At 36.9% G+C, this 22,678-nt stretch overlaps 1 long non-coding RNA gene across 2 annotated transcripts in view; it reads right to left on the reverse strand.

Moving 5' to 3' along the window:
* Positions 1-21,590, reverse strand: part of LOC129060312 (uncharacterized) — a 60,179-nt gene extending 38,589 nt beyond the window's left edge. The window contains exons 1-3 of one of the 2 annotated variants that reach the window (XR_008526915.2): positions 20,968-21,590; positions 20,216-20,316; positions 4,678-5,209 (exon numbers count right to left, since the gene is read on the reverse strand). This is a non-coding gene — a long non-coding RNA (uncharacterized LOC129060312). Of the gene's footprint in view, positions 1-4,677; positions 5,210-20,215; positions 20,317-20,967 lie in introns of those variants that run through there. The other variant, XR_008526914.1, reaches the window with a different exon arrangement.
* Between the last annotated feature and the right edge of the window lie 1,088 nt (positions 21,591-22,678).

The following is a 22,678-nucleotide window of genomic DNA, read 5'->3' on the forward strand; positions in this document are numbered from 1 at the left end:
ACACTAGCGTTCGCGTTTGCAACCTGGTGGCCAGCAGAGGTCAGCCCAGCATTGTGACCGTCTGTACTGTCACCTACTAAGAAAGAGTGCTGATGGGTGCAGCAAGCCACCATGGTATGTGTATACCTATGCAACAAACCTGCACGTTCTGCACATGTATCCCAGAACTGAAAGTACAATAAAATTAAGAGAAAGAGCGCTGTTGCTACAGCCGAGGACTGAGAATAAACAGCATAGATGAGAATTTAGAGAGCTGCTGGAAGCAGCCTTATCTCAAGGCCCCTAAAAGAAACTGGATAGAGACATATTCTGAGGGTTAATAGGTAAGTTCTTAGGTCACTAGCATTTATAGGAGCTTGAGATACATCAATGAACACAATTGACAAAGTGTCTTCAAGGAGTTTATGTTCTACTAGTGGAGAGATAACATGGGCAAATAAAAATATGTAATACAGTGTAAGGTTGCAGAAGAATAAATGAACCAGGGGTGCTATTTTGGGAGGGAGGTTAGGGAAAGCACCACTAAAACAGAGACGTGCCATTCAACTACCCTGACAAGCTCATCATTTAAGAGAATCCCATGATAAATTTACATCATAAAGAAACCTAGAGCAAATTTTCACCTCATTCCCAAAAATTTCTGTTATAGTATAAAAGATATTCAATATGGTAATTTAAAATACATTGTTACCACCAAATACTTTGTTTCATTGTAAGGCATCAAAAACATAGTAAAAGTCATCAATTACTAGTAGAAATGGTATAAAATATTTATGGCACATTTAATAAATACCACAATGATCGTAACACACAAAATATCCTTAATTTTATATTTCAGTTTAGGAAAATTTGAAGGTTTTTGCTTTGAGTTTTTTTGTTTGTTTGTTTTGCTTTTTGGTTGTTAATGAAGTGTGTAAGCCTGTCATCTAAGAAACTTATATTCAGTACTTACTTATATATTGAGTCCCTGAAAAATGCCTGCACTTTCCTAGATTTGGGGATGAACAATAAGGGAGTGAGGTATGGTTGCTGTGTTCAAGTACTTCACGATAGAGTATTGGATTTGAAATCCCAGCAGTTTATTTCTGTGAGTCCATTCTTAATAATGTGAGCAAGAAAAAAAAAACAAATAAAATAAACAGAGCCTTCGAATAGCAACGTTAATCTGTCTTTCTCTGTCACTAAGAATCTTATTGAAAGTATCACGCTCTGTGAAATCAAATTAAAGAATTAGAGAGTGGCTAATTCTTTGTGGAAATGGGCACTAGTTCATACAGGCATACGCTTCTGCTGACTGAAGACTATGACTGGGAGGGGGCTTGCTGAATAAGGATGTTCAGCTTCTATGGATGCTGCCAAAGAGTTTTCTAAAGGTTTTTCATCAGTTTGCTCTTCCACCATCCATGTACAAGAACTCCTGTTGCTCAGCAATCTCATCAACTTTTAGGATTTTGCTAATCTTGTGGTCATGTTTTTACTATTCTCCTCTTTCCCTGTCTTTCCCTCCCTACACTTGTAGTGACTAAAGCCTGCATCGTTGTCCATTAGGCCACTTTCTTTTTTATTCTCCCTACTAGAACCTGTTTCCTGCCATCTTTGAGTAGGAAAGGATCTGATAACCAAATGCTTTTTAAATATCCACAATTAAAATTTGCTTAATGTGTTTCTTTCTGTCTTCGGCTCTCATGCTGCCCAGCCAGTGTAGACGAAGTCAGATGCCAGGTGGGCCAGTATAGACAGAAAATATTCCAGGACCCCTACTCCTATCAGTAGTCGCTAATAAGATCATTGATCTCAGCCTTCACATTGTAGGCCTTCCAATGGCTGGTGACAGGAAAAAAAAAGTCACTAAGAATAAAAATGTTTCTATTTCTATTTCCTGCAACTAAATAAAAATACATAATCCTTTGCATCCCAAAACTGTCTTTGCAGTTGTTATTTTAGCAGGAAAATCTTACTGCCATCTCTACATCAGAGACAGCTACTAAGTTCAATAGTAAGTTTAGCTCTGAAAAGTCTGTAATTTTATTGAATAGTTTGTGGCTCTGTTATTGCTATGTAAATTTCTATTTCTGTGTACTAAATGTAAAATTGTGAGGTTTTTTATTTTGTTGTTGTTGTTCTTTCTTTTTTTTTTTTTTTTTTGATATTTTCCTTATGTCCCACATGGCTTTGTTGAATTTCTTATTTAAAGAAATACTTAAAGAAATGTAAATATATACGTATTTCTTATTTTAAAAAGTGCCTACTTAATTTAACACTGTTGATGTCCTGTGATAAAGAACTATATATAAAACCCTGAAATAGAAGTTATAAGTTATTATAAATAAAATTGAAAGCAAGAAGCAATTTAGAATGTAATATTTGCAATATATGACAAATGACTAGAATCTTTGATTTATGAATCTCTCTCAAAACTCATTAGGAGAAAAAGTCTTATGGTAGGACATGGGTAAAGGCAATTTATTTTTAAAAATAAAAAATTAGAATAGCTAATATAAAAAACACTTCAGGCACAACAGTAATCTAAGAAACATATTAAAAAGCACTGAGAATAGATTTTTTAAAATCTATTAGCAAATATTACATAAAATAAACCAGTATTGGCAAAAATGTAGAGACTTGTTAATGAAGCAGATGTTGATAAACAGCTGAAGAAAAATTAAAACTTTGCTTTCTGACAAGGATGCTGAGCTTTGACCTTGCTTCATCCCCTCTTTTCTTGAATTGTTGATAGAGGACATTTTTTCCGCTGGACAGCTCCACATCTTGGTACTATTTGAAGAAAAGTTTGACTGAGAGTGTAGAGTTGATTCAACCTCCTCTTGGCTAATTTTTGTATTATAGCTTTATTGAGATATAATTCCCATACCATAAAATTCCCCTCTCTATAGTATGAAATTTAGCAGTTTTTAGTATACTCAAGAGTTATGCAAACACCGCTACTATCTAACTTTAAATAATTTTTCTCCCCCAAACACAACCCCACCAAAAAAAAACCCCACTCTCGTCAGAAGTCACTCCCACTACTTTCTAGGTTGATTGCAACTGGAAAAATAAAATACAAATTCTCTTTAGACATACATACCCTCAATCCAGGCTGTTGATATTCCCAAAGATTTAGATGAGTCAGAATTAAATAAAAACTAAAAAGTTAATAAAACAAAACAAGCAACTGTGAGAAAGAATAACACACACAATGAAAACCAGATTTAGAGCTCAAATAATTCAGATATTAGGATGAACAAAAACAAACTAGAAAAGGAATATGTCCAAAATGCTTAAAACATAAGAAAAGTAATAGAATACTACAGGAATGAATAAGAGATTATTATAAATATTATGACTGTTTAAAAAATTTTTTGAAGTAAAATATAAACATTAAAATAAAAATATAGCTGGGTTGAAAAGTACATTAGCCATAACTGAAAAAATAATTATTAAATTAGAATATGTATTAGAAAAAAACAACAAAATTACAACACAGAAAAAGGAATTTTTTAAATATAAAGGAGGAATTAATATCTATGGACAAGTGAGCAGTTCTAATACATATCTCATTGAATTTCAGAAGAATTAATAGAATATAAGTGAAAGAGGCAATTCTCAATTTTCTAGAATTTGATGAAGACACTTCTTGAAATTCTAAACAGGATAAATTAACAATGTTTCATTCTGAGATTTCAGTGATCAATAATTGTAAGAATAATATAATAACCAGAAATCCATAGAAACACAGTCATGGTGAAACTGTAGAACTCCAAAGCAGGTGAGAGTGAAACAGTTTAACTACGCAAGAACAAAAATTACATGGACCGTAGATGCTTTTTGTAGCAGCAATGGAAAACCAGAACTTAGTAAAATAATATCATCAGAATGGTGTGAGAAAACCAGAAGCCTGTAATCCTGTGCCCAATTGTCACTCAAGCATAGTCCAAACAAAATGCAATTCACAGGCTTGTTAATTCATCACCATCTCTCTGATAAGGCAGCAGAATATTTGATCTGGGTGGTATACGTAGTTGCTTTCAACTGAATTGATAATGTTTTATTTCTTAAGGACTATATTGGGCAAATAAATTACTTTACACTGTTGCTATAGAGTAGTTGAAAAAAATAAACTAAATTGAAATACACTCATGTAGTAAGAGCTCAAAATATATTGCTGATTATAAAAAGTTTCAGACTATTATAGACAAAATATCCATGTTTATATGGAAAATAAATATTATTCTCTATAGTTATATTTGTATTAAATGCTCTGAAAAATGCCTGGAAGAACATATAGAAAATTGATGATGGTGGTTATCTGAGGCAAAAGAAAAGGGAACAAGTGAAGCTGAAAGGTATTTTATATTTTCCTATGTTACTTTTTTTAAAAAACGATAATATATGCAAATATAACATATATACCTAAAAAATAATTTCAAAGAACAAAAGAAAAGAAAAAAGACTGGTATAGCAGAGAGGCTTTGAAGTGAGGAAAAAAATTAAAGAAAATAAAAATAAATAGGCTTACATTTTTCACCCTCTGCTGCTAGATAACTGATATCATAGGTATTATTTAACTCTACAGGAGGGAGGAAGTATATTGCACTCACGTCTATGTCCCCAGCTCCCTAGCACCTAACATAAAGTCAGGTATATAGCAGGCAAGCAAGAAATGTTTGTTGAATGCTTAAATCTAAAAATTTTATTTACCTGCCATGACAATTAAATAAAACAGAATAAGAAATAGGTTTGATACACACAGAGTAGGCACGTCCCCAAATGTTAATTCCATCCATCTTTCATGCAGATGAACGGTCAAGTCTCTCTGTAGCTGTTTTCTCATTTGTCAGTTCCAAAAGGAATTGAAAACTGGAGGTTTCTGCCTAGTTTCCTTCCTCATTCTCATAGCCTTGGTTATTGTCTTCACCAACTCAGTTTATTGACCTATAAATGCCAGCTTCTCTTGAATGTTTTCCATCTCTTTCCCAGACCATCCACAGTTGGCAGCCAAGCTTTGCAAGTTTTATTTCCGAAATGTTTCTCAACTTCTTTCTAGGTACAGAAGACCACCTGCACCATCTCTTGCTGGATGAGAGCCACTCTCTGCAGACGTAGTCACAGCTGGTATTTCTCCAGCAGATGCCATGATTCAATTCCACCATAATGACATTGAGTAGTCTTTGTCAACCCTCCTCCTTGTCAGAAGGATGTAAAAACACTGCAGAAACATACCGACAATCTTCATGAGTAGGTAGGTAATACTTTTTTATATTGATGCCCCATATTTTAGGTTGTTTCTCATTGTTTATCATTTAAAATGAAGGCACAATGAATAGTCTTATAAATATTTGATGGAAACTTACAATTCTCATTATCAGGATTATAGGGTTAAAGGAGTTGCATGTTATTGAGACTCCTAATACCAAACTGCACCTAGAATGCATCTACTAATTTATACACTCTCTCTCATTAGTGTCTGAGTATGCTAATCCTTACATATCATTGCTAGCACTGAAAAACTACCATGAATGTTATTTTCATTAGCTCTCTTTAACTCAAAAAGCAAAATCAAATCAAAACAAAACAAAGACTTTCATATGTTTATTAACCATTTGAATTTAGTCATTTGTGAATTATTTTTGTGTCTCCTTTGCCCTTTTCACTTCTGGACATTAGTACATTAGTGCTTTCCTATTCGTGTATATAAATTCTATGTATTTTTAGAATACTCTCCCAATGCTTGTATTTGTCCTCTTCATGAATTTTAATTATCTTTATGTTGCTTTTCATGTACAGTGCTTTTTAATGTTATTTGTTTTAATCATCCATTTCTTTAATTTCTTTTATAATTTTCATTATTTGAATGTTATCCCATCTGCCAAAGCAAATAAATATTATTCTCAGTTTTATCTCAATTGTTTTGTGACTACTTTTTAAAAAATACATTTTGACTTTTCTCTCCCAGCCAGTATGTATTCTGGTGGCAAATGAACCAAATTCTCCTGATAGACAATTTCCTCAAGAAAATTCATTAAATAGTTTCATACATTCACTATCGATTTAAATGTTCATTTATCAGTTATTAATTTTAATTTACGTTAGTTTGTTTTCCTGGGCTTTACATTCTGAGCTATTGATCTGTTTGTCTCTTCTTGAAAAATGACCTCAGTGTTATAAATATTGTTAAGATTTAAATACATTTATTATCTTATAATTTAAGTTCTCTCTTCACTTTTCTATATCAAAAATTTCTTAGCTATTTTTGTCTCTTTATGTATACAAAGATTAAAAACTACAGAAAGAGCAAAAAGGAGTAAAAAGTCGGAGAACAAGACAAGAAACTGTTAGAATATTAAAGAAGATGTAGTATTCTCCCGCACAGTCTGGACTCCAGCACTGCCATTTTCTGACCTACTTCCAATCACTGCTGAGCCAAGCTGGATCAGTTATAATTCTGAGGCTGTCCAGCATCACCCTGCTGCTCTGATTTGTAGCTGAAGCTCAAAGCTGTCTTTCATCTCTGCTACCTTACTCTGTGCATGCAAAAGAGGAGAAGATTGCTCCAGAGAATCGGCAACTCACCCAAGGGCAAATAAATGCTTTGTGGAAGTTTTCAGCCTCTGTGCAAATCTTGCAATTATAGAGCTGAACTCAAGATAGAAGATGGATTTCTTTTCCTTTATTCCAAATCTTACTGAGAAATCTAGGTAATATTATGCAAATTGCTTAGGATAAAAGACAATTGAAAGCCAGTGGTTTGGGAGAGGGTATAGCCAAGGAAAGTGCTGGTATTAGAGAAAGTGATTGATCGGGACCGAGTCTTCTGAAGTGTTCTAAGGCAGTCAAACCCATCACTCTCCCTTTTAGTGCTTTCAAATATCCAGTCACTGGATCTCAGCAATTTGGGTATTTTCAAATACTTGTCATGGAAGCCTATGTTTTGCAGAAAAGGCCACAGAGGAAAAAAAATTCATTCTTTCATACAGCAAATACATATAATATTCAAAAACAAAAGTTATGATTCCATATAGGAACTATGATGTAGGTTAGTAGTCAAATGTTGTCACAACATGGAATACAGGGTAGTAAGAGTTAGCTCATGTGAGTCAATCGTCAGAACTAGGCTGTCATTATGGACAGATAGGCATAATGCCACAGCCAAAGGCAAGGCAGGGCGAATGTGTAGAGTGTGTTTAACAGCTCTATAGATCAGAAGAAACTGAGTAACTCTGAGAAGGCACATAGCATAATCAGAGGACCCACTTAGAAAGAATGCTCTAACAGGTTTGCATCAGGACTGCAGGAGCAGGGAAACCAGAGGCTGAGACAGCTCCAAGATGGATAGAATCCACAGAGATAGCCATGGTGCTTCAGTCTGAGTTTTAAGACCCTCCTAGAACATTGGTCACTCCATTAGGCTGAGCATCAGTGTCTCCTTCTGAGGCTTCTATAACTGCAGACCCTTGGACTTTCTCCTGAAACTCCTGATTCAGAAAGTCTATGATAAAGCCTAAGGCGCTACACTTTGAAGATCAAACTCTCCAAATAATTCTGAAGTTCAGCCGTGTGCAGGTGTACTGGTGTGGACCAAGTGTTCATTGTTCTCATTGCTGTTCGAGGAATGGACTCACACTGCCCTATTAGACTAATGTCTTCTGATTTGTCTATATTAGAGCACAGATTGAAGAACTATGTTTTAAACTCTGCCTTTAGATGTTAACAAATAGTTGTCCTTAAAAGATAGTGTTTCATCAGACTATCATGGCTTTCTTCTTTGATATTTTATTATGTGGAGACACTACAAATTGATCAGCTAAGTGAGGGACTAAGGTGTTGGTTATATATGATCAATCATATGAAAATAACGAAGTGAAAGACAAGGGCACTTGGAGGCTGGTGGAGGATGGGAAGCTCAGTGACTACTTCTGTTCTTTACCACAGCTGCTAAACTAGCTCTTCTCTCCTTGGTGTTTCCACACTCTGTACATCACAGCTCCTTTGCCACATGCACAGTATTTGTATTGTCTCCCTCTTCTCCCCCCTCATGTAAACACACACATTGGATTGTAAGCCAGTAATTGTGAGTAATTTTTCTGTCTTTCTAGAACTGGGCATATTGCCTGATACACTGAAATGTTTTAGCCAATCAGAAACGTTACATGAATAATAAAATGCAGCATGTGAGCAATGTAGCTGGCTTTACTATTAATGCTTTATTCATGGTAGTTTTTAAAAATTGAGATGCTGTAATTACACAATAAAGCTGTTGATTCTTATTCACTCTCTCTATTTAATAGCAATCTGTATCCTGGTGTATATCAAACTAAAACCATGCTTACCTCCACACCTACAATCTACAACTGAGGGTTACTGCCAGACATGCACTGACTACGATGGTCTGGTTTGCACTTTTCCACTCAACTTGATCTCCCACAAATGGGTTCCCCAAGCACTGGGCGTTATCTCTCTATGCTCTCATAGTCTCTACCTCTTACTTTAGTAACCTGTTTGAAGGGTGATGCTTTGAAGCTCTGTTCCCCAAAATGCTTAACGGTTGAAGTTCTAAACTTATTTTAGAACCTAATTCCTTCTGACATAATCTCAGGTTTTTTCTTCTCCCATGTCCTCATTCCCTATAAATATGTTTGTTCTTTTTTTGTTTGTTTTTCTTTTTGAGATGGAGTATCGCTCTTTCGCTCAGGCTGGAGTGCAGTGGCATGATCTCGGCTCACTGCAAGCTCTGCTTCCCAGGTTCACGCCATTCTCCTGCCTCATCCTCCAGAGTAGCTGGGACTACAGGGGCCCACCACCATGCCCGGCTAATTTTTTGTATTTTTTTAGTAGAGACGGGGTTTCACCGTGTTAGCCAGGATGGTCTCGATCTCCTGACCTCGTGATCCGCCCACCTCGGCCTCCAAAAGTGCTGGGATTACAGGCGTGAGCCACCGCGCCCGGCCCCAATATGTTTGTTCTTAATCATTGCCATAATCTCCAGTTTCTGCCTTCCTTACCATTATAAGCATAATCATGATAAAATATTATCATTTCCTAGACCAATAGCATCCTTCTGACTTCTTGTCCTTTCTCCAGAGTCCAGATAAACTCTTCAAAACTCAATTGCTGCCCTGGTTCCCTTTTCTTCTTACACTTTGCCTAGGGCATCCTAGGAATGTTTATCTTGGCTCTACCTTTATCCTGTACTTCTGCTTTCCTGTAAGGAGACTAGTCCTACCTGTGAAGCACCATTTTTCATTCTCAGTACATTGTTGACTACGCATATCAAAGAACTATATGATAAAGTACACCAAGATTTTATTACTAGTATGGTTTCTGATTGTGTTCTAGCCACAAATCATTAGTCCTGCTATTAAGAAAACTAGTACCATTCATTTCCAAGACAAGTAGTTGTCCCTTCCTAAGGCATTGAGAGATAAGGCCATGCATATTCATAAGGAATATTTTCTGCTCCCAAAGATTTAACTGATTTTTTTCTTTAAGCTTCTACAGTAAAAATAACCAGAAGCTCAGGGAATAAGATCAAGCCCAGAATCACATCACTCCTGACTGTGAAAAACAGATCTTTGGTATCTATATAACCCAAGGACATGGCTTGGTTTCATCTATGAACTGAGAATATTAATATTTATATAGTAGTCATAAAAAGAAAATGATATCACTTGCATATAATTCGATGATGTTCAACACTGTACCTTGCATATGGTAGGTGCTTAGTGCACAGTTTTCTTTCCCCTAAGATAGTGCATCTCAAGTGATGTTTGTTTCATAAAATTGGAGAAGGGAAATTAAGTCATTTTATTGTTTCATATATGAAGTATTTGAGTATTGTGTTCCAAATAAGTCACTGGTAAGACCTGTCCTTTGTGCAAGGAGCCCTGAAAGATTAAGAGGACCTTATTTTAGCAATGAATTCCCATAGACAGATGGCACCCCTGATGGATCACTATATATGTCACTAAGTCCCACTTAGGAGAGTTCATTACAGAAGGCTCACTCTCACCCATTCTGCTGTTTGCTGCACATTCAGACTTCTAAGATTATTCAATGTTTTCTCATTTTAATTAAAGTAATTTCATCCAAATGAAGCCATATAGTATGTCCAATTTTACAATGTGCTGATATTTTGCAACTACATGCAACATTTGTGTTTATATTACATTTGTAAACCATTTCTTTGTGTTTTGATTACAAATTAAAAGGTGAGCTTGGAAAGATGACATTAAATTTTGGTAATGAATATTTGCAGTTATATCAAGTTCAGCCAGTTCATCTTATAAATAAACTACTTTTAAGCAGAAATCCAGACAATCTTTCATGGGAGCCTTTCAGAGGTAAATGTGTAGTCCCTCTCTGTGCCCCTGCCTCCTTCTGTCTCCAGCATGCAGCCCCCAGGCAGCTGTCCTGACAGATGTTTACTCCACAAGGGCTAGGCAGGGCTTTGGGCATAAAATAACTTAAAAGAGGGTACAGCTAGACATATTTGGTTCTCCAAATCAAAGTTGCACCAAAAACAGGTATGGGATTAGGAGATATGAGAACTATTTTCCAGCCCTAAGCCAAAACTGCCCATTCTGGAATGTTATCACTTCTGTATATAAGTCGCTATAGACTTTTCTAGCTAGCACTTTCTGTGGCTACTTAATTAAAACACCCAAGGGACCCAGAAAGTTATTATTTATTGTTCCTTACAACAAGGGGATGATGGGAAGGGTATTTAAGCTCCTCAGAGAAAACAAATGGACAGTGCTGCTGTCTCTCCTGTCCACCCCCACCCCCAAATCCCTTTTATTTTTTTCTTTCTGTGAACCAGGTCATATGATGATCAACTCTGTGGTTGGAAGTCAGGAATCTTCAAAGGAGTGGGATGATTCTGCAAGAACTCCCACATTCTTAGTGATTGCACAGTACAGTCTGATCAACCCTCCTGAAAAGGACAGCTGCTTCATCTCGATAAACCCATCGTCATAAATCACACGATGGAATATTACACAGCAATGACAAGGAATGAACAACCGGCCATAAAACCACATGAGTAAAGTTCAAAAACATTCTGTGGAGTTGAAAAGTACATGGTGTATGAGTCAATTTATGAAATTCAAGAACATGTAGAGCATAGTATGACAGAAGCCAGCATAATGAATACTTCTGCTGTAAAGACTGACTAGGGAAAAGAATAGAAAGACTTTCTGAGTGACAGAAATATTTTGTATCTTTATCTCATTGACAGTCAGACAGCTAAAAATTGACCTGGATGCACACTTCAGATTTCCACATTGCACTGTATTTACATTACATTTCAATTTTTAAAGGCAAAGGAAAGAAGATGGTGACCCCTGTGGTAGTAGTGGATGTTTCTCAGCGGTCTGAATTCTAGAGATTTTCCTGGCATTATGAAAAAAATGCAGGATTTTTAACATATACTTCCAAGAGAAGTTGAAAAACATAGCTAAAATGTGCTTAAAAACAAAACAACACAAAACATTAGCATAGGTTTTGTACGTCCTAGTTCCTCTCCCTCTCCTTCTCTTTCTCTCTTTTGTTCAAATGCTGGAAGTGAACAACAATTGTTTTGATATTAAAATAACTACACAGTGTCAACTATGTTTCCTTCATTGAGTATTAAGGCTACAGCAATGACAAGAAAAAATTGACTTTCATGTTAAGAATCTCACCATCTAAAAGGGAGCTATAGCATCTTTTATAATATTAAGTTGCAGTTGCTGACTGCTACCCATTTACACTCAACTATACACTTACAAGGTTCTAACTGCTTTTTTTATTAACTATTTTAACTCTCACAACCAACACTGAAGGAGTTAAATATCTCGCCTCAAATCAAAGAATTAATAAATGGTAAAGGCAATATTTGAAGCAGACAGTATATTTCTGGGGACTATTCTCTCACCCACTACATGCTATTAACATTCAACCATGCTATGAGATAAACAAAGAAGTTCTCTCCTGGTTTGACTTCTGTGGCATTAGTTTCTTTTTTTTCTTTTTTAAACTTTCCCCTTCTCTTCTCTACTTTTTACTTTCCTCTCCTGATTCACTTTCATCTGCCTGCCTGTTGAATATCAATGTTCCACAGTTTATTTCCTCGGCCTTAGTTTCTTCAAATTCTGGAATTCCATCCAGAAAGAAACATCATTTATCGCCAGTTTCAGTCACCATATGTCTTGCTTTCTGGGGAACACATCTACCTGCATTTCCAGAGGCAATTTCAACTTATCTGGTCTGTCATTTAACTCTATATCTTTCTTCCAAAGCTTGTTTCTCCTACCATGAAAGTTGGACCTTCCACTCAACTTGAAGTCTTGTAGGCACCTTTGACCAGCTTTACACCCTAGTCCTCCACAACAAATGCACGGTGACCTCCTGTCTCTCACACCCTTCCCCTCCACTCCACTAACATTACCTTGGCTCAGCTCTCATCTCTTACCTGAATTGTTGTAACATCCCCTAGTTTCACCCACCCAAATACATTTCCACACTGTGGAGCACACACAGGAAGCTTTCTAAATTTCAAATGTGATCATTCTACTTCCTTGCTTTAAAACCTACATTTGCCACAGGATAAAGTCCACATTTTATGGCATGAAAACCTTTGCCATCGTGCCCAGATGTTAATGGTGGAAGTGCCAGCCTAGGCAACCCTAGGCAGGTACACTAGGTTGGAAACTGTGTCGGGAGCAATGTAGGAATGAGGATTAAAGCCACAGGGAAAGTCAGGTCAGAGGTCTTTGGAAAGTCTTTATGAAAATGGATGAGGTGGGGGCTTGGTACTGATACTTTGAAATGTTTACTTGCATCATTCATCATTCTCAGGAAAAGCAGCAACTTGCAGCTGGGTTCTAAATAAGATTTCCAGTTTTGTCCAGTGCATCCCAGATGCACCCAGGTGCTCTCTTCCTTCAGAGGAAAGAAATATCTAGTCCATCAATCACTGCCCCCCTTCCAATATTCTAGGGTATGCCCTATTTTCCCATTAGCTCTTGGTTTAGGCTACTTCTTTCCCCTGCCCTTGGCTTCCTTTCTGTCAGGAGAATTGGCTCACCAAATTTCACTTTTCCTACTGTGATTTTATTATGAAGGTAGAAAAAGCTAAGTGTTAGTGTTCCCAGCCTTCAGTGTAGCTTCTGACGGTCACGTAACAGAAATGTGCTCAGTCCAGTATTCACAGAACTCTGCTGCTGCCCCTCTTTCTATTCCTTCTTCCTGCCTGGAATGCAGATGTGATGTGAGAATTGGATCAGAGAAATTGTGACTCTGGGGCCATGAACCCACCCACTTCACTCAGAGTTATGGGAAGCTTAATGTGAATGTGCTACATTGACTCTGGCTCAGCTGCCTCTGGGATCCCTGTGAAGTGAGGGAAATAAAGCCATATTTGTTAAGGGGAAAGTTGGAGTCGCTCTCGGCTCCACACAGCTGAAAGCATTATTAACTGATACAGCCTTTTTCATTCATAAATTATAAGGAAGGCATAATTGTCCTTACTTCACAGACATCTCATAGAATAGAAAAGCTAAGTAAGCTAGTTTATCTTGGAACAAGATTGGAAACTTCTTATCTGAAACTAAAGAGGTCATTTTCCACTCTCAGATCAGTCCCAGTGTGAAGACCAGCAGTTGTTTTTGTTCTCTCTTTTGGAGATAAGGAAATTGTGGCACACAGAAGCTTTGAGTCTTGCAAGTACCGTAAACCACATTCTTTCTCTGCTTTTCTTCTTAATCTACTTATTTGCCATACCATTCTACTCAACACAGCCAATCAGAATAAAGCCTTTGTCACTCTTTTAAGTCAAGAATCTATCTTAGATATCAGTGGGAATATTTTATTAAAAATACAGTACTAACAGTTACAGATTTTATCTATCTTTGAGGATTCTTTTGTGTATTATTTCTAAGGTATCAAAGAATAATGGGCCATTTCCCTAAAGGATATTTAGTACTTATTCTACTGTAAAAATTGCTAACACTATTATTAAATATATAAGAAAATGTTTCCCTCTTTGACCACTGTTTTTGAATTGTGGCAATAGAATCATTAATTAGTTTTTATTTAGGTACTCAATATTTTATAATCTGTTCACTGAGCATGATAAAGTAATTAAAATGAATGAGACTGAGAAGCTACAGAGCAACAGATGTTAATACCAACTGTAAATGACTGAAAGAAGCTGAGAAGCAATCTGAGGAATTAAAGATGATTCTTTGATATGCATTTAGGATATGACACACTTCTATAACCTCATTTAAGGGGATTCAACTCCTTTATGCAAACGTGTCATTAAGAAGAGACCCCCTCATCTCTGGAAGCCTCCAAGATCTCAGTACTTCTCTGCATCCACATTTATTTTCCTTTTTTGACTCTAGTATTCCTGTCTCTGTGACATCCTGTTGTTTCCCAATTTAATTTCCATCTTGAATACTATTTCCTGATTTGATCTCTCATCTCTGCTGCTGATCCCCTGGATTCATGACTGCAGCTCATGCAAAAGCTCTCATCTCTTATCTGGAATTAGAAGAGGCACCCAAGCTCCTGCTGAGGTCAGAGAGTGGGCCTTCTGTTACATATTGGAGACTAGAACAAGCAGGGATCTTGCCCTATGCTGACAGAGATCACATTTATTTTTAAATTTTGTGTCTCTATGTTTGTGATTCCATTTTATTCCTGTTTCTTTTAGGACATATCTGCTAGCCATGAATTCACTTAGTTTTTCTTTGACTGAGAAAGCCTTCATTATTTCTTTTTCACTTTTGCAGAATATTTTTGCTTTATATATGACAGATTTTTGTGTTTATCTTTCTGTGTTTCTACACTTTAAGTATGCCATGCCATTGTCTCTTTGCTTGTATAATTTATGATGAGAAGTCTGCTGTAATTCTTATCCTTGTTCCTCTGTGACTAGCATGATGTTTTTTTTCCCACTTTCTTTGGAGATTTGCTTTTTGTCCTGGATTCAGGGGAGTTTGAATAGGATATGGGGTGTGTATGTTTGTGTGTGTGTGTGTGTGTATGTGTGTGTTTTCAGTATTAATTCTGTTTTTTTTTCCCTCTAAACTCCTTAGGTCTGTAGTTTGGTTTATTGGTTTTAGAAAATTTTCAGCCATTATTTCTTCAATTTTTTTAATACTCCCTTCTCCTTTTCTTATTCTCAGAATGCAATTATGCATATGTTACACTATTTGATTGTGTCCCACAGTGTTTGGATGTTCTATTAGTGTTCTGGTTTTGTTTTTCATTTTTTTTCTCTTTGCTTCCAGTTTAGTAAGTTTCTATAGACCTATGTTTAAGTTTACTGATTCTTTCCTCAGCCATGTCCAGTCTACTAATGAGTCCATCAAAGGAATTTGTCATTTCCATTGCTATATTTTTATTCCTAGTATTTCAATTTGATTTTTCCTTATAATTTCCATCTCTCTATTAAAATTATCCACCTAGAACTGAGTGTTGTCATTTTGTCTAGCATTTCCATTGGAGCCATTAACATGTTAAGCAGAGTTTTCTTTTTCAAATTCCTTGTCTGATAATTCCAACTTGTGTGTCATGGCTCTGTCTAGTTCTAACAATTGCTTTGTCACTTTGAATGACTTTTTGTCTTGCTTTTTAATATTCCTTATAATTTTTTGGTTATAGCTATGCATGAAAAGAACAGCAGATATTAGATGAATTTTATATGTTGGGAGAAAAGCACAAGTTTCCTTGTGTGAGGCCTTAAATGTAGAGATGGATGCTAATCTGGTCAGAAGACCAGCTGCATTTGAAACTGTTTGTGCTATGGGCACCAGCGCTTTCTGGCCACTCCATTGGTGCCCTTTTTTGGCTCCCACTTGACTGAGTCTCCCCATGTGCCTCTTCAGAGTTGTATTCCACTGCTACTTTTACTGTTGTTCTTTACAGTCGTGATGGTTCTGGCTAAGAAGAAGGTTATTTGATGTTCACATTAAGCTAAAAATTTTGGCAGGTATCAAAACCTAAGTCCTGGACATGTAGCCTTCACAACTATTCCTCTCCTTTTTCCTGGGGTAAAAATTCTTCCTCATCTTATTGCTCCTCTTCTTTTTCCCAAATTGCAGTGGTTTTGAAGCCTTTTCTCCTGCAGATTGAGACTTTGGTTGCTTAGGGGAAACTGGGATTATGCTTCTGGTTAGAGATTTGGTGGTGATCTCTATTTCCATCTTTCAGTTTAATAAATTAAACCAGTGTCTCAGGGTAAACTTTCATAATTTCCCCTCCAGATTAAGCCTTTTATCCATGAAGTAGATAGGTGGAAATAGTCTGGGTAGCTTTGGCAGTGGCTGCTTCTTCCACCACCCCCAGCCAGCACTACAGTGTGTGTGGGGAAAGGAGTGAGGGATGAACTTTTTCTAGGTTCTTCCTTGTTCCCCTTTGTAAATGTTGGGTGAGTTCCTGGACAAAAAGCTCACAAGAGAGTGGAACTCTCTCATAGGAACACAGCCCTTGGAAGCTTCACATTCTCACACTAGCCCACACACAGCCTCCAAAAATTCTATACAATTTTTAATTTTTGATTGGCTTATATAATATACAGTGGCTCCTGTTTCAGATAAGAAAATGCTGGGGACCTTCTCTCCAGATGTCAGGATGTCACTTTTCCCTATGATATAGTTTGGATGTTTGACCCCTTAAATTTTCATGTTAAAATGTGATCCCCAGTTTTGGAAGTGGGGTTTAGTGAGGACGGTTTGGGTCATGGGAGCAGATCCTTAATGGATGGCTTGGTGCTGTCATCACAATAATGAGTGAGTTCTCACTGTAGTAGTTCATTTGAGATCTGTTTGCTTAAAAGGGACTGGAACCTCCCATATTCTCTCTCTCTCTCTCTCTTTTTTTTTTTTCTTGTTGTTGAGACAGAGTTTTGCTCTTGTTGCCCGGGCTGGAGTACAATGGTATGATCTCAGCTCACTGCAACTTCTGTCTCCCTGGTTCAAATGATTCTCCTGCCTCAGTCTCCCAAGTAGCTGAGATTACAGGCATGCACCACCATGCCAGGCAGGGTGGCTCACGCCTGTAATCCCAGCACTTTGGGAGGCTGAGGGGGGCGGATCCCTTAGGTCCGGAGTTTGAGACCAGCCTGGCCAACATGGTGAAACCCTGCCTCTACTAAAAATACAAAATTAGCCCCTTCTCTCTTGCTCCCTCTCTTGACACATGACAATGGCTCCCCTTCACCTTCTTCCATGACTGTAAGCTTCCTGAGGCCCTCATTAGAAGCAGATCACCACACTTCCCATGCAGCCTGCAGAAGTATGAGCCAAAATATACCAACTAACTTTATAAATTACCCAGTCTCAAGTATTCCTTCATAGCAATGCAGACTAACAAACGCTACAACCTCAGTTTTCTGATGGGTCCAAGAAAAGTCACTGATTTTCATTTTGCTCGGATTTCTTGTTGCTATGGGGCAGATGTAATGACTTCCCAGGTCTTTACATGTCTGAGCTGAAACTGGAGTCCTTATATCAGTGGTAAAAATAAATACTCTACTTAATGTTATTCCATTTTACATTCAACACAATCAAGGAAATTAAATTCTTATACAAGGAGCCTGACCGTGTTCCCATTGGAAAGAGTTTTATCTAGTAATTTCACTATATGTAGGTGACTAAATCACATGGAGACAAAGTGGGTGGGCCTGTGCTGCACAGTGAATTAGTAAAAGAGCTTCAGATGAGCTAGATTTACATGGACAATTCCTATAACTTACAGCTTGGACACTTTTAGGCCGAACAAAGAGTACAACTCATATTCTGCTTTCAAGTTGTTATATTTTCCACAAATCAATTACTATTTAAATAATCATCAGCATATAAAATTGTTTAGTCCTCTAAAAATAGATAATTTGAAGCTAAAATATGAATTATCATCCTCTGTAATTTAGAGAGCATTTTCTATGACAATTAAATGCTGAGCATGGTTAGATGCTTTTGAGAATACACTCTACCATCCTGGTGGCTTATGAGCTTTAGGGGAGAATGACGCATAAATACGAGAGAATATCAAGAACTAAGAGATTCATAGAAGTGCTAAGTGCAGGCCCATTATGAAACATATCAGCTTACAGGCCAGACACTGAAATACTGGGATTATGATAGGTAAGAGTGTCCGGTCCAGGCCAGGTTATTTTAGAGGAATCATGCAAAGAGCCCACTCTGTCCTGGAGCCTACATGGATGGAATTTTTCTGAAACATTTCGAATAAAAGTAAAATAAGCAACGTATCAATTGCCATTAAGTAACAGAAAATTTCTTTATATTATTCCAAAAATATATCATTAGAGCTGGAATTTAGTAGGTGACCTATAATATTGGTGGTTCTGGTCAGCTATCCTGGCCAACCCCCAGTTCTGCTTTTCTAACAAGTAACATTAGCAGAGACCATCATTTGTCCCGATCTATGAAGCCTCCCAGAAGAGCCTGCAAGGTGAACAGCAGCCAAAAATCAGTGCTGTGGAAAATGTGAGCTTCTACTTCACACGCCTCCTTTCCTGTTTCCTGCAGTGCTCAGAGATGGCCGCTCAAGGTTGTGGTCAGCCTCACGCACAGATTCTGAAGGCTACTCTTGGCTACAATTCAGGTAATGTCCAACAGGGCAAAGTGAGAGAGTAATTTCTTGTCAATAATGCTAATCTTTTTAAATACCTAACACCAAAACAACAATCAATACCATCTTGGACTTACTCACTCTCAGGGAATGTTCAGCTAGCTAAAGAGGGGTCTGGAATGAAGATTCAGAACAGTTTCAGGAACATATTTATTGGAGTGGCATTCAAATTATAAAACATTGTAAGTATTTGGAAGAGAAAACTTCAAGTTGTGTGTGTGTGTGTGTGTGTGTGTATTGGAATTGAGGGAACATTAGAAATTCCTAACTTAGTAATTAAGCTTCTTAAGTTATTTTCACTGAAAAAGGAAATCTCAGCCTTATAATTTCCAGCAGATCTAACCCCTAATTTAAATTCTTTGTCTACTTTTCTTTCTTTTTTTTTTTTTTTTTTTGATGAATGCCAGCCAAATCAATAGCACCCAAGCAAATCTCACTGGTAATGTTCTTAAAGGAAATATACACCAAGAATACTTGCCATGCGTGACCTAAACAGCTACTATATGCATATTATTTCCAGATTCTTAATGTGTCCCTAGCCCAGAGAAAGGCCTACTTTAGCCATGTTACAGCTTATATCAAGGCCCAGTCTCATAAATATCTCTTCATCTCAGAAATACTTTCATGACTCTGATTCTATGATGAAAGACATCATGCAACATTCAGCCATTGTCAATATCACTTTTTTCTCTTTTTTTGAACTTATGCAATGATGTTCATAAATATCCATTTTCAATGTATCTGTTGATCCATGAATACATTTCTGAAAGGTCATAAAAACTTGAAACTAATTTCTAAGGCTTTAGAACTTTCTTCTTTGCAAAGAACCAAATCTTGTTTATTTTTCATTCACATTAGATATTATAACACAGTCACATGAAATAAGGCAAAATGAGATGAAAAACAATGTGCTAGCTACTATCATTCCATCGTTTAATACTCAACATAACTCTAGCACATAGGCTATGCTATTTATAATTTCAAAATGAGGAGGCAATTTCAAGTAGATTCAGTACATTGAGGTCACATGGTAAAGAGCAGAGGATTTGGGATTTATATGAAGATCTGTTAGCCTTAGAGCAGGGTTATTCAAATTTTGCCTTCCCTGGGCCACATTGTAAGAAGAAGAATTGTCTTGGGCCACATATAAAATACACTAATCATAGCTAATGAGCTTTAAAAAAATTGCAAAAAATGTCATAATATTTTAAGAAATTTACGAATCTGTGTTGGGCCGCACTCAAAGCTGTCCTGGCCCACATGCAGCCCGCGGGTCATAGGTTGGACAAGCTTGCCTTAGAGCCTACATATGTGAAGTACATTATATTCCATTAAAATCTTAAAGGAGTTTATCGTAACTACCAGGAAAAATGGAAGGGAACAATATTTCTAAAGAATTATATTTTCATAGATAAAACACTTAGTGCCATAGCAAGACCTGCTCATGATGACTGGACACTTCAGAGGCAAAGGAAGCAAGCCTTGGTGTAGCCTTGTGCCCTTTCAGAGTGAGCCTTTCCACCCTCTTCTGCTGGAAAAACTTCCACTCAAGCTTAACACCTCACTAAAGCATTACCTTTCCCCTGAAGACAGACAGATGGTGGCTCTTTCCTCCGTGTCCTCAGGATTAGGACCGCTTGTAGAATATTTCTGCACCCCCAACACCTAGCTCAGATACTAGAACACAAAAGAAATGTGATAAGTATGTGAAAGAAGAAAAAAAGTGAGATGCTGATCACTGCAAGCCTTTACAACAGTAGCCATATTCCATGACATCCATTTGTCAACAATTTATTTTCCTATTATTTTCTTCTTTAAATTCCCCTGTGTTAATGAGAAGCACTTCAGTTAAGTGCTTAATAAACAAGCAATTACTAAATAGACATTTAATGGCCTGCTCTATTATTGCCTGTAACAAAATGGGATAGTGAGAGGTACAAATAAACCCCAACATTTATACATCATCATAACCTTGTGATTTATAAATGCATATAGAACGTAATTTATAAATTTAAGAAATGCATATAGAACGTAATTGAACTCAAAAAATATTAGAGAGTATTTTATAATATAGGCATTACTTGTTAAACAATTGTGCACTTTGCTAATTGACTTGGGGTGATGGATGAAAGATTAGTATAAATAACCCCTTTTTGAAGTAAACTAACATTAGCAAGGAAGACACATGGCACTGGATTTTGACTAATTTGATCAAGAAACCATCTTCCTTTGTTCATTTATATATGTTTGTTAATTTGCCCAAACTAAGCTCATCTCTAGAAAACAGTACTTCATAGTTGCAAGTGAATCTGAGAGGGGCCTTCTTACCATAATTGTTTCATTTTGCTTCACAGCTGAGTGTCTTTTCTTCTACTCAGGTGACCAGTTAATCCTGACAGAAGCTCCCAACCCTCTGTAATTCAGTCTTGTCATCTTTGTGATGTGTACCTTTCTGGCTACAAATTGGATCATGGTGGCTCATCACAGTGTTGTTCTCCAAGCCCAGGAGGTATCCTCTGAACAGGCAGCATGCCAACCCAAGTCACTCTTGCCTTCTTCCCCTACCTCTCATTAGGGTATTGCACAGAGATTGGACTGGAAGTCAGACAGATGTGGGCTGAAGCCCTGGCTCCCCTAATTGTGGAATGGTGCTGTTTTCTCAGTCTCTCTGGTCCTCAATTTCTCTTTATAAAATTGGTGGACAGTGGGAGCATATAATAATCTCAAGTACTTTAAAAAGTTTTAACTTCTTCTAAGCTCCTAGTAATTACTTTTATTTCTCTTACAACATTTTAATTTTATCAAAATAACACATGTACGGAATTTAAAATGGAAACAAAACTAAAAAAGCCTTTTTCCATTCCACTTTTCCCAATGCCAAGGACAGACTTTGATCAATCTTCAGAAAATCTCAAATTAGACTGTAACTTGGATAGCAAACAATGAAAAAGCTTAAAAGGAAGAGAAAAGTAAAAATATAAAGTAAGGTGGTAATTTAAGAAATGCATATAGAATGTAATTTAACTCAAAATATATTCCACTACTCCGAAGCAGATAATATACATTTTATCCTAGAAATGTAACATAGGATATTGCTCTAACCCAAAACTACCCTGGGAAAATGAAAGGAGGTGGTGAGTGTGTGTGTGTTCAACAATGGTATCCTCATTTTGCATAGCAGCAAGTCAACAGACAATTCTTAAAACTGAAAAACAGGGCTAGGCATAGTGGTTCATGCCTGTAATCCAAGCACTTTGGGAAGCTGCGGTGGGTGGATCACCTGAGGTGAGGAGTTCGAAACCAGCCTGACCAACATGGCAAAACCCTGTCTCTACTAAAAATACAAAAATTAATTGGGCATGGTGGCAGGTGCCGGTAATCTCAGCTACTCGGGAGGCTGAGGCAGGAGAATTGCTTGAACCCAGGAGGCGGAGGTTGCAGTGAGCCGAGATCATGCCATTGCACTCCAGCCTGAGTGACAAAGCGAGACTGCATCTCAAAAAACAAAAAAAGACAAAAATCTGAAAAACAAGAAATTATGACATAAGCCAATTGTTTTAGAAATACAGGTGGACATCATACTCAGGAGAAAAAAGATTAAAGTGATTGTCCCTAGCAAACTAATGTAACCACAAATAAAAAAGTAAAATTACCTAGTTTTTCAAAGCTGTTTATCACATTAGAGCAGCTGTGCCCAACTTGTCTCCTGTTTTCTCTCAAAGTCTTTATGTTTTTGTGTCTTTGCTGAATTGTTTAATTCTTTGCTGACGCTTTCTAGTTTTTGTTTCGTTTTGTTTTTTTTGCTGTGTACAGTCATTCCTCTGTATCCATGGGTGATTGATTGGTTCCAGGACCCCTCTTGGATATCAACATATGAGGATGCTCAAGATTCTGACAAAAAATGGTGTAGTATTTGCATATAACTTATGCACATCTTCCTGTATACTTTAAATCATCTCTATGTTACTTAGAATACCTAATACAATGTAAATAGTTGTTATACTATACTAGTTTCTTATTTGTATTATTTTTATCGTAT

The sequence above is a fragment of the Pongo abelii genome, chromosome 6, assembly GCF_028885655.2.
Source record: "Pongo abelii isolate AG06213 chromosome 6, NHGRI_mPonAbe1-v2.0_pri, whole genome shotgun sequence".
In the NCBI taxonomy this organism is placed as follows: Eukaryota; Metazoa; Chordata; class Mammalia; order Primates; family Hominidae; genus Pongo; species Pongo abelii.